At 40.4% G+C, this 12,541-nt stretch overlaps 1 long non-coding RNA gene across 1 annotated transcript in view; it reads right to left on the bottom strand.

The window, feature by feature from the left end:
* Positions 1 to 12,541, bottom strand: part of LOC146544405 (uncharacterized) — a 50,526-nt gene that overhangs the window by 32,894 nt on the left and 5,091 nt on the right. The window contains exons 2-3 of the long non-coding RNA XR_014882824.1: positions 12,296 to 12,428; positions 9,820 to 9,986 (exon numbers count right to left, since the gene is read on the bottom strand). This is a non-coding gene — a long non-coding RNA (uncharacterized LOC146544405). The remainder of the gene's footprint in view (positions 1 to 9,819; positions 9,987 to 12,295; positions 12,429 to 12,541) is intronic.

The following is a 12,541-nucleotide window of genomic DNA, read 5'->3' on the forward strand; positions in this document are numbered from 1 at the left end:
ATACTCTCAGCTGTTAGACTATCATCTCCTACAAAAAGGATTGTAAGATACCAGGAGTGATACAGAGTGCCAGAGAAGACAGAAAAACCTCAGTGCTGGGCAAACATCACAGCTGACTTCTGCCCATAACTGCAGCACAGGAACTCAGCAGAATGCAACTGACACTGCTGCTTTCCACCCCTAATGCCTCTGTGTCTCACAGCCCATCTATTCCTCCCTTAGCTTACATCACCCACAGCTCTTTGAGAACAGAATGAGCCACACAATCATAATCTTGCTTCCTTGTGCAACAAACCTTCCTTCCTCTTCTATTTTAAGTTCTTAAACACCAAGTCAATCTATCCCAAAAGGTTCCTAAGTTTAAAATCTCACTCCATGTAACTGCTACTTTTGTAAATCGAGGGCTTGCTTTCAGCACCAACCAAGAGAAAGGAGTAGCTATCAGAACATCATCTTGCTTCAAGCAGCCAGCACCTTTCCCTCACATTAACTCTCAGCAAGACTTCACAGGGAAGTACTCCAAGAAAGTTCTCTGAGCTACGAGTCAGCCTTCACATGAACTAGTCTTATTACAAAGAAGAGATGGCTCAGGGAATGTAGGAGAAAGATCCCCGGCAACAGAACATGGTAATGGCCCTCCAAAGATTCCACTTTTCAATAGAACTGTAAAGTTTACTTCAACGGAATTATATATCTTTTGTACCATATAAATTAATTTACAATATAGCTTTATTCCAGGAACTGTTCTCAGACAGCAGCAAATCCTGTGGTCACTTGTCTGTCAGATTCTGTCTGTAGTCTCAACTACAAAGAAAAGCTTAAGAGAATCATCTGCTGTAAGGATGGGCACACAGCATGGATGCAGAGTCACAGTACCAAAGCTGCAGACTGGAGAAGCAGTGAAAGAGTGAAGAGAAAGACCAACTATGACCTTATAATCAGATCCCAGCTACAATATGCTGTCACAGGAAAACAGTGCTTTGAAAAGCCTTGTTGCAGTTTACTGCTTACCTCTTTTGTCTGTCATTTCGCCCTTCCTTCTACTTCCTCTCAAACTGTTTGACAGTGTTCTAATAAACAGCTTGAGACAGATGACCTTTACTTTCCATTAGAAGTTAATTTGTTTGGCACAAGCTGACTACCTGTATAACATATCTAGAGACACAACTTTCCCACCCGCACAGCTAACGCTCCAGTTCTTATCTTGATTATCACAACATACTTCTCCTTGGCCTTGACAGATGCAATCCTGTCTCTCTTATTTCATTCAAAATACTGTGGCAAAGATGATTTCTCCTGGCTCATTCCTTTGACCAGGCCATGTCTCTCCCAGTAGTTTTCAAACACCAGCTGCTTCTCTGCAAACACAACCTGCCCATTCTGATTCCTGAGGTGTCCCAGCCCTCTCCCTCCTCCTCTTCATGCTCTGCTGAGGTGCTTCACTCTGCTCACACGGAGCTGCAGGCCCGGCTTTCACATTCCTGAGCCTTCTGCCACGCTCCCATGGTGACCAGGAGATCTCTCAGGGCAGCTGCGACATACTGGCAGCATTACCCTCTTGTCTTCCTTTGCAGTTCCCTTCAGAATGCCCTGTCCCTTGATGCCCTAAAGAAAAGCTTGGACAATAGTTGGAGTATCAGTGTGTCAAAAACATCGCCTGACATATCGCCGTCACTATCCTAAGCATCCTTCTCTTTTCAGTTGGTCTAAATTGCAACCTCTTTGGAGCTGTGATCTTTCTGTTCTGTAATTGTACAACATCAAACACCGAGTACCCCATCTGTGGTTAAGGGTCAGGTACACACATAAATAAAAGCAATAATGAATCCACAGAAGTTCACAGGTTCTTTGGGAATATACTGTAGGCCAGAACCTGAGGAGCTGCCAGTAAGCTCAAGTCTTACTTGTAAGGTGTACTACCTTTATATTTCCTAATATATTACTTAATATATTACACACATAATTGCCATGACACCCTTTGGCATTTCTAAAGGACTTCAGAATATTCCTGGGTAGCATTTCTCACAAAATGTTTAAGACATTTTGGCAAAAGCTAAATACATTTGGGAGTTAAAAATTAAGAGAAAATCTGGAACAGTTGTAAGTAAGGACCTTACAAACTACTGCACTCCATTTCAAATCCAGAGGTAAACTTTACTGTGAAAGCAACTATGGTGCTAGGAAACTTGTAGAAAAAATAGTTTTTAATGGTCCTATGAGTTGAAATATTTGACATGAAGAGCTCCACTGTCCATCTGTAGAAATTCTCTTTATTTTTCGTTCTGTGTTGATTTATTTAGTGGATTCAATTATGCAACCCAGTCCTATGTTTTCCAAAAGCACGTTTCCTAGCATTATATCTAGCCTGGTCCTGTGACTTGCCAATGATGGAGCAGGTTTACATACTTGCTAAAACCTGACTACAGTTCTTCTACAGCCAAAATAGCCTGACCTGAGTCAAGTTTAACTCCTTTGAGTTTCATCCCTTTGATTCCTGCATACCACTCCACATATCCAACCTCCATCCTTGCTACCCACCTAGTCCAAATATCCAGAAGCACGTGGTTTTGTTGATGTGAAACTGTAAAATCCTTCTAATCTCTCCTTATAAATAATATTTCTTCTGAAAATGTATTTTAATGGACATCATACAGACCAGAACATGGGAAAATGTCCTAGTCATGAAGCATTCCAGTTCTGCTTGCAGACTTCAGCTCAGGAAGCTATTCTCTTCCCCTTTCTGGTAACAGTACCAGTTTGTTTTGCAGAGCACCTCATACTAAATGACAACATTTGAATACAAACAGTAGTTTCAGATATTGGAAAACATCACTGATATTGGTACTGCTTCTCTTTTTTGTAATTTTTAACTGAAGGTTGAGCACATTATAAGAAAAATACCAAAATTAGAAGTTATAAGTAAAATGTCAGAACTTGTTTTTTAAAAATATTCATGCTGAATTTGCTTCTCATTATTATTTCCTAGTTCTACTCAAAAACCCAGGCTGGAAAGGATGATTTTTTACCAAGAATTAACGATCATCTCTCATCTTAGAAAAGAAGAAATCCTGATGAATGATCACCCCTTCTTGCATGCTTCTAAGTCTGTTGAAATTTTATACAACTTCTCAATATCTGCAATTCTTTATTATCTTTTTTTTTTTTTTTTTTTCCTTCTGCTACAAGAAGAAACTAGTTAGCTACTAAGCCTTTGTCTGTGAATGTAAATATTACCTACTAAGGCATATTAGTCAGGAATCGATTCAAAGTCAGCTGGAGACAATTCTCAATAAGACTTGGAAGACCTAGAAATCACAAAAGGCTTTCCAAAACTGGGCAAATTCACGTATTTTCCTTTCAAAGTCCTTGCCAATTTCAGCAATCTTCCCTCTTTTCTATATGAAATACCGCAGGCCTTTCTAAAATATACCATGACTGTTCTCTTTACCTCTCCCTAGTCCTCCCGTGGCTTTTTCACCCACCTGCTCTGACCAAGCTACTGTGCTGAGTTAGGAGGGGTGCCTCTCTGACAGCAGACCATCAGTCAGGTTACTGAGCTCTGTTCTAAGTATGTTCTCAACAGATACAAAGATAACGTCATCATACTACTGGCTTTTTTTTCAGGAAAGGAAGGAAGCTGTAAAAGGCATCATTTTAATTATGCTGCCAAGTTGCATGTAATACTTCACTAGTGAAATTGCATACAACTGCCAACATACAGAAATGAAAGTGCCTGCTCTCCTAAAAAGAGGTCACAGGAAAACTACTTGAAAACCATGGCATTTAAGAGATCTGTGCATTAATTATCCCCACATTTAATGAATGCCCACACGCTCGAGCTACTGGAAAATAACTGCAAGAATTGCCTCAAGTCTGTGCCACACTACGAGCCTGTACATGGTGACCTGATATGACTGAACGGTTATGACCTACGTTCAGATGTAACAATCTTACTCTGAATATGGATAAAATAACAGTGAAGTGTTAGATATTGAACGTTTTGCCTCAATATACACACTGAGACATAAAAGAAGAGAAAGAAAGCATGTGCATCTCCAAGACTATTTGTGAATAACCTGTGCTCTTGACACAACTCAATGATACGAGCTGAACTAGAGCAAGTAAATTGCTCAGCTTTCTGTGTTCTATCATCATTATATTAATATCTTCTACAATTTGGCTTAGCTACAACAAGAGCATGGATTGCTATTATTTATTCATCTATCCCAAGGCCTATCTTGTCAAATCTATGTGTAGAGATGACAACTGCATCGTTTAGCTACATTGCACAGAACTGATTTAAATTAGAGATCTGGGTTGTGGGCAACAAATTCACAGGATAAAAAATGATAAAATTAAATAAGAGCAGACAAAACAAATAGCAGACATAGAAACACTGAGTTTTGACTTCTTTGACTTTGCATGAGTAAGAATTCATTGCTGAGTTTTATTAATTTGACACTCCTTGACCCAAGCAAACATTCCTTCCATAACCATAACCAGGAACTGTCATCAGGCTGTGTAGTTTCACTTTCTCTTCTACTGAGAAATTCATTCTGTTAGAAACAAACAAACAACAAACAAACCTATTTTAACGATACTTATAAAATTTTACATAACTATGAGGCATGTTATATCAGGAGGAAAAGTCGCTGAAATACACCTGAAGTTTGCCAATTGATCTGTAATAAGTGACTGCAGAATCACAGAATGGCATGTGTTGGAAGGAACCTGAAAGCCCACCCAGTTCCTCCCCCCCTCCTGCCATGGGCAAGGCTGCCCCCCACCAGCTCAGGCTGCCCAGATCCCCATCCAACCTGGCATTGAGTGCCTCCCGGGATGGGGCACCTCAGCTTCTCTGGGCAGCTGAGCCATGTTCTCTGCTGACCCAAGCAATGACTGGTAGAGCAACTTCAATTGACCAAAAATAAAAACTAAAAAACAAGTAGAAGACTCACTCACTCAGACTTCTTTTCCAAATGAACTTCCCTTTTTAAAAAAATGAAAATACTGCCCTCCTTTGGATCAGACATCAACACTCTTTAGTTAGGTTAGAATACAGCAGGAAAATCTCTGTTCCTGCAAGGATGAAGTGTGGCAGAAAGATATTGCATCCTTTAGCTGATTCCTATATAAGATCTATCTTGCGAAAGATCTTACCAACTATGCACCACATTTTGTTCTATAGTACAGTTTAAGCAGAAGATAAAGGAACATTCTGGTTCGCTTTTTGTAAGTTACCTAGAACCATTTTAATAACAAATAACAAAGTTGTAGGCAGTTGTAGGAAGAGAACAGTAAGTAGCATAACATAACAGTATGGAAATTTTGACAACTATTTATTTCTAGATGTAAACAAGTACAGCTTATATAAGGTGTAAAAATCATCTGAACGACGATAGAAAAATAAACCATAATCAATCAGATAAGAAGTCAGAGTAGCAACAGCAATCAATCAATTAAAATCTTATCTAAAAAGTATCAAAGAGGGAGGAAAAAAAAAAATATGCATGCCAGGTTTGCCATGAACCTGTAGATGGAAGTGATCCTTATGGGTCCCTTCCAACTCAGGATATTCTGTAATTCTGTAATTGCAAACTATACAGTAGCATTTGGAATCAGCCTCAACTTGAAAGACAGTGAGCACACTTCTAGACATTTTGGGATGTTACAAAATGACCTGGCAACATCTTCCCTACTCTCAATGGAGAGGATAATCATTTGCACACAATGCAACGGACTTTAGAAAACACGTAGGTAGCACTCTCAGCCAAACAGATAAAATGTTGGTAGAGATCGTGTTTCCATACACAAAACATACAGCGCACAGAGCATAAATAGTTAGCATCAGTGAACATCAAAGTCATCGCTGGAGACTAGCTGCGGATTCAGAACACTGCTGAGGTGTGGGAGTACCATTCCACCAGGAACAAATACAAGGAAAGGGACTGAAATCTACTGGAAAAGTCAAAGTTTAAGGAGACTTTCTGGGAAAAAGGAAAGAGAAAAAATGTGTTTCTTTTTCTCTTTGTCAGGCAAAACACAGACAGTTTGATCTGACTAACGAGAAAAAAGTGCTGTTAGAGCCGCCTTTCGAGAGGCTGCTTAGTTTTTGCAGAATTCTGCAGGCTTGTCAAAGAAAAATATTGAGTAGGCATTGCAAATTCTGGCTCTTCATACTCGGGTAGGATGCAGAGAGCTAATAAACCTTCCTTAAAAAGAATCCACAGAGCATAAGAAAGTTGTTTATTCATTAATTTCTTACACATGCAGACTCTTTCTTCACCTTCTGTCTAAAATCGTTCTGCTGGATGCCACCTCTAAAGTTACTGCATTCATTACTAAAGGACAAAACTTGAAATATAATTATAAAGCAATTCTTTACCTTCCACCACAAAGGCGACGTTTCATGCTAAGTTCAGTGTAATTTCCCTAAATATACAGCTAAACTCCCCCATCCATCCCCCAAGAGCAAGTACCAGGCTCCTGCCTTGTATTTATGATCAAAGAGCAAGGAGCTGTGAACCACAGCACAAAGGTGAGCTACTGCCCATCAAATGATAATAATTTGCCCCTGTGGGAAGCAGACTGCTATACTGTGTCTGCCAGAACTCGGCAGGAGTCAGGACTTGCACTAAGTGACTGATGACAGAAACAGGGTCAGGTAAAGAGGGCTGAGAAGGAAAGAAGAGGTAAAGGCACACAGAAATAGGGACAAAGCAGAAGCACGGGTAGGGGTAAGTGTGGAACTGGGATACAGAACAGTGCAGTGTGGAATAGAATGCGGCAAGAAAGAGAGAAATTGATGTTACCGGTTTGCTTTAATCTACAGAAATACTCTTCCATAAGACACACTAGCCTTCCATAAGACACACAAACCAGGGGTGGTTAGAGCTGCCTTGTGTTTGGCTAAGTACGAAGTCCTTCTCTGTTTGATCCTGTGAAACTGTATGAAGGGCTTGATACCTCTCACTGGCTAAAACCACATCTCCTCAAGTGAAAAAGAGGAAACCCAACGCCACGAGAAGCTAACAGATGTATTGTTGCCATTTTCCCTTTTTGACTGGGAGAGAACAGCTTTCAGATCCATCCCACATTGCACACAAACTTCAGCTGGGCCACAGAACAAGCAAGGCTTTTTGTGCTGCTGCTGCTTCACCTGGTCAACTTTTTTTTTTTTTTAACCTGGTGGCACTGCAGATAATTCCATCACCAGATTCACCATATCTCAGAGGCTTTCATCTCTTGGCTTCTGGTGATTTTTTTTCCATAGCAAGACAAACACATACAATATATAGTTACTATTGCATGGGCCTTGCAGCTGGCTTTCAATAAATGACACGTCATTACAACTCTTAGAATTGTATCGTGGACTGCATTAATATAATGGTGCATTTCTTCCAATCATGAACTGATATACTTCCGTAGTACCTTAGCTTTGACTCTCTACAAAGAAAGATTTGCTTAGGTCTGAAGAGATCTTAGGAACACTCATGCTCATAGCTGAAGAATGCAAAAGCAAATAAAACAGTCCCAATATTTTTTATTTTCTGAAGCAAAACCATTGAAGAATAGCATGTTTTAATCTTTGGGTTTGGCAATGCTATCACTATAACTTAGGTGGCTTTGAAATTGAGTTTGTTCATACACAAGTACCTCTACCTTCCAGCTTTCCAAAATCAAAACTGGAATCCTTCACTCTAGTACGACCTGATCCCCACCCAGGAAAGTTCACAATAGAAGCCCCCCAAAACTGTAAAAGTCAACACTCCGTAACAACTGCTCCCACAACTCAAATAAAATAAATAAAAAGTCAATAAAGTACTTTCTAACAGCGAGTACAGAAACAAAGTAAGGCCTCAACCATTTAAGTATTGTGACCTACAGAACAAGGCTTAAAATAACATAGTTTTCCCTTCTGTCTGATACTTCTCATACATGTTCAGTTTCTTCCAGGGTACCCAGGTGTATTTCCTTTTAAGTTTTGATCCTAATCACAAGTTTTGCTTTTTTTTTTTTTTTTTTAAAGAAAAATGACTTCTTTAAGGAAACACCAATCCTGGGAAGACTTATAAGATCTGGCAGTGCTACTGAATGACACTGGGCACAACACAACTCTATTAATAGTCACTGGGAAACAGCCCATTTTATAGAAGATAGAATGGGTCCAAAAATTTCTTCCTGTTTTATAAACTGTTTTGTTTTGGTGGGTTTTTTTCCATGCATGAGGTCTCTTTCAACTCTGTGGGGTTTTTTTGTGGTTTTTTTTTTTTTTTTGCTATTGTATTATTATAAGTGTTATTGATCATCAAGACCATTAAAAGCATTAGTCACATTAAATAATTAATCTCTCCAGACTAGCTTCAGCCACAGATGCCATCAGCAGTAACCTTCCAAAATACTTGTAGAAAGAAAATCCAGCATAGCTGCAGAGTAAACAGACAGCATTCAAAAGCCAGCAAGCAAAAATGGTCCAGCAACCACGTCACATGGTTATATTCCAGGGGGATTTCTGTGAAGAGCATTAAATAATCTCAGAGTTTTAAAGACGAGATATGCAACGGCAGGAAATATGAGACCTTCAAACGAGGCATCACTATGAGAACATCAATAACATTAGTAAAAGTACGTGCCTTTGAAAAAATGTTTATATACACATGAAAGAATTTCTCCTTCTCATTGTCACTCCTAGCATCTGACTGCTGAATGACTGACATCTTATTCTGCAGCTCATCGGCGGCTTAGTAGGCAAAGTGTGGCAGCCTGTTTACTGGCCTTGGCAAGGGTTTCAGGTACGTGGCAGACCAGGAGGCAGACAGCAGCAGAAAAACTGGCAAATGCCAAAACTCCCTTGGTGCTCAAAGTCAGCAAGATCAACGTAAGCTGTTCCACATGACCCTTCTTTAAAATCCTCCAGCAACAGCAGGCATCCCACTCAAGGTACTTGCAATGAAGCTCATCAAGCCCAAGGCAGACAGAATTCAGGCAATAAAGAGACCACAATTAGATTGAAATGGCAAAATACTTTAAAGTCCCTTATCTTTTCCCTCCAAGTGCCAAAATAGGGAAGACAGAGAAAAGATAGGGAAGAGCCAGTGGGCGGACACACTATTGGACTGTGTACCAGTATCTGTCTTGCTGCAGCAGCACGTGATGTAGTAAAAGCCAGCTTATTGTGTTCCTGAAGCTAGCAGCATTCTGAAACCAGCACTGAAATGAGTTACTAGAGCTAGACTGCTTACGTGCTCAAACTAGCAACTTCAGCACTTGAACCATCACAAAGGGAAACTTCTGTATCAAGATCCACACATTTTTGTAATTTGTTTGCAAAGTAAAATCAATTATGACATTGTTGATTAATCAACAATCGAATTCATAAACTGATTGGATCTTCCCCAGTGAATCCTGTTTTAATGATTAAATATTTCAAATCTGAAGTATTTTCCATTTAATTGCACTGTGGAAGGGAAGAAGAACATGGGCTAGATGGTTACATACCTGGAGGGCTCCCAGAAGGACCAACTGGAGGGAAAAGTTCTTATAATCTGAGTGGCCACGTTCAGTTTAGAAGGATGGTAATGGCCAGCCACATCAGAGAACACCAATAAAAGCATAAGGAACAGACATTCTGGGATAGTGTTATGCACCACCCAATTTTCTGCATGTTACCAAGAGTTGGAGAAAACATTCAATATGGCCAAAGTGACGAAGAAAGAACGCTTGTCAGTTTCTAAAATGGTATACTCCAGTGAGTTAACCAATAATTTCCTAGTAACCTTAATGAACAAAGCGAAAAATCATGAGCTATGTAGAAATTACCTGAGCCAACTCTGTTGCTGAATTAGTATCATCTCCAGAATTACAACTGAATGGAGTGAAGGAGAGCAAGCTTGCATTCGAAGAGAAAGGCAGACTGATGATTCTTAGTCACTTCCAGTGTCCAATGAAAAATGCTGTTCTGCCTCATGTTGCTTACACCAAGTCACCTAGATAAGAATTATGAAAAGACACATCAAATGAAAGGAGTGGGAAATGGAACACACTGCTATAATTCACACGCTAGTAAAAAACAGGTAGTCTGCCCAGTCCCTGTCCAGTTTTACAGGAATCACAATAGAATTAAACTTCAAGGAGTATGTGAAGTACTCTGAAGCAGTACATTTTTTATTTTCCTTTTAAAGTTCTCTATGTCCAGACAGATGCATGGCAGAAATCTGAGAGTGAAATGGACAAGTGTGAAAGAACGTGGGTCTATTTCAAGAAATACATACTCGATGCTACGAACAAGTCACTCATTTTCAGACAGCAGAGGTTCAGATCCCACTTAAAAATAATTACGGAGGCAGAAAACAGTATGTACACTTTTATCAAAAGTGAATGTAGCAAGGGAGTGGGCATGAGAGCAAGTGGGCAGTTGTCATGGATGGTTTCCAGGTGGCCAATTGTCAGTGCAGCTTCAGAAGCAGCGTTTGCAAGTGCTGACATTCATCTACATAACATGCCCTCAGAGCTCATCTCAACATTTGCAAGACTGCCACAACAGAGCTTGAAAGTATCTTAAACTGGGGAAAGTGTTGAGACAGGAGGGAAGAGCACATACACCTAGGAAACTTGCTGACAAGTACTAATACACCTCAGTGTACTGGTTAAATCTGCCAATGACACATTTCATATACTTCTGTCACCACCTCAGCAAACTGTTGTTCTGCAAGTAGGTTACTGTCATGCAGTGTCAGTCAGGCTAGCTCTGAGCATGCTGTGAATGTACTAGCACTATCACTGCTTTATTAGCATGCACTAAACATGTGCAGCAGTTCCCTTCTAAGTTCATTAAAACAGAAGCACGCTGGCAGCCGTCACTTCCTAACAAGGCCCATATTTTTAAGATGCTGTGTTTTATACACTGTGAGTAACTGATAAAGTGGATGCTTTTTTAGAATGTTTAGTGTAAGAAAAATAATTTCAATCATTTTGTTGTATGCCACAAAGTACTGGCAAATTCATTTATCTGTGTTACAGAACTGCACAGTTAGAGTGGATTCTACTCCTCTTTATCCTTAGACATTGTCTCACTGGAAACAAACACAACGTCTTCAAAGGTTCTGACTACAAGCAGAAGGATTCAAAACACAGTTATCCTCTTTCAGAATCCCCTATCAGCGTATGTAACAGACTGTGTAGCTTACACCTTACACATCTGCATTTGCACATCTTGTCTTCAGAGTGGACTCCTGATCAGACCAGCACAGCCTGACAGGACATCAGTCACACACTGTGCTACAGCAAGGACCTAACCTACCTAGAGCACTCTCTGTCCCCCCTAAAACAACATAAACCTACTGCTTTGGTGGTTTTGACTTTACAAAAAAAAATCTTTTGTACTGCTGATACTGGGAGCATTAGAACACCAGGCACCTCCCTACAATTACACCTTCGGAGCATGCGGTCAGTGAGGTCTCTCAGTGACTAACCTCCTGTCCCCGACCCCTCTTGCCTCTCCAAAAATACGTGAAATGGAAGCACTGGGAAACGTTTCCAGAACAAAATCTTTTCTGCTCTCCCTCATAAGGCAAACATGAGGACAGCAAGCAGGGGGTACTCCTACTCCACGTGTGCACGGCTCCTCCTGCCCAAAGGCCTTATTTCACAGACAGCAGGCCCCCACTAAAGGAAGTGTTCCTCACCACAGCACTCCCATAACAAAACAAGCTACAGACATTATTCTGCAGTGCCTTTGAATTTATAGAACACAGATGTATGTTTGAAACATGAAAAGTCTCACGGGCAAGATGGAAACAAGAGTGCCTGTGGAGCCCTCTCAGCTAAAGCCCATCCCTCTCTGCTGGTACACAAATTGAAATCCACAAAGAACTCCATGGACAAGCTGTGCAGGCCTCCCACAAGCTTAACAGAAATCCAGGTCCTCACAAAGAGCAAAGGCCTTCTGGGAAACCATATAGCTCTGTTAATAGTTGTGCATGAAGCAATATGCCTGGCCAAAAGGCTGCAGCCTGCGGCCTGTGGGGATTGATGTGCCCCATACTCCTTTATCCCAAGGAGTCCTTCTTACCCACTATTATGAAATACAACTATTATGAAATTCAGCATCACTTTTACTGATGGCTGTCACCCAGAATAACAGCTGCACAACTCCCCTATTCGCTATGCTGCTGTACGAATCTTTGTCTAACACTAGCTAATGATCTACCTGGAAACTGCTCCTACCAGAGGGAGCCCGTATGGCTGGTCTCTTAGAACAACACTGACATGGGCAAGAAAAGTTAATTACACTTACCCTTAGTCCTGTGGGCATGCAACTTTACAGAATGCAGAGGTATATATAATATATAATTATATAATTGCGTGAGTCTTTAGGATATGCCCTTCCAAGCCAAGCTGTTGACATGCTTCAACCGTATGTAAAATGTCTGGGAACCACAAAGGAAAAAGACAAAAATCAAAATGTTTTCTAGCCTTATGAGTGCTATCAACATGATTCTGAAGCATGCTATTGCATCACTGAAAGGAGAGAGAATACAAA

The sequence above is a fragment of the Meleagris gallopavo genome, chromosome 4 (genome assembly GCF_905368555.1).
Source record: "Meleagris gallopavo chromosome 4, MGAL_WU_HG_1.1, whole genome shotgun sequence".
NCBI classification, from domain to species: Eukaryota; Metazoa; Chordata; class Aves; order Galliformes; family Phasianidae; genus Meleagris; species Meleagris gallopavo.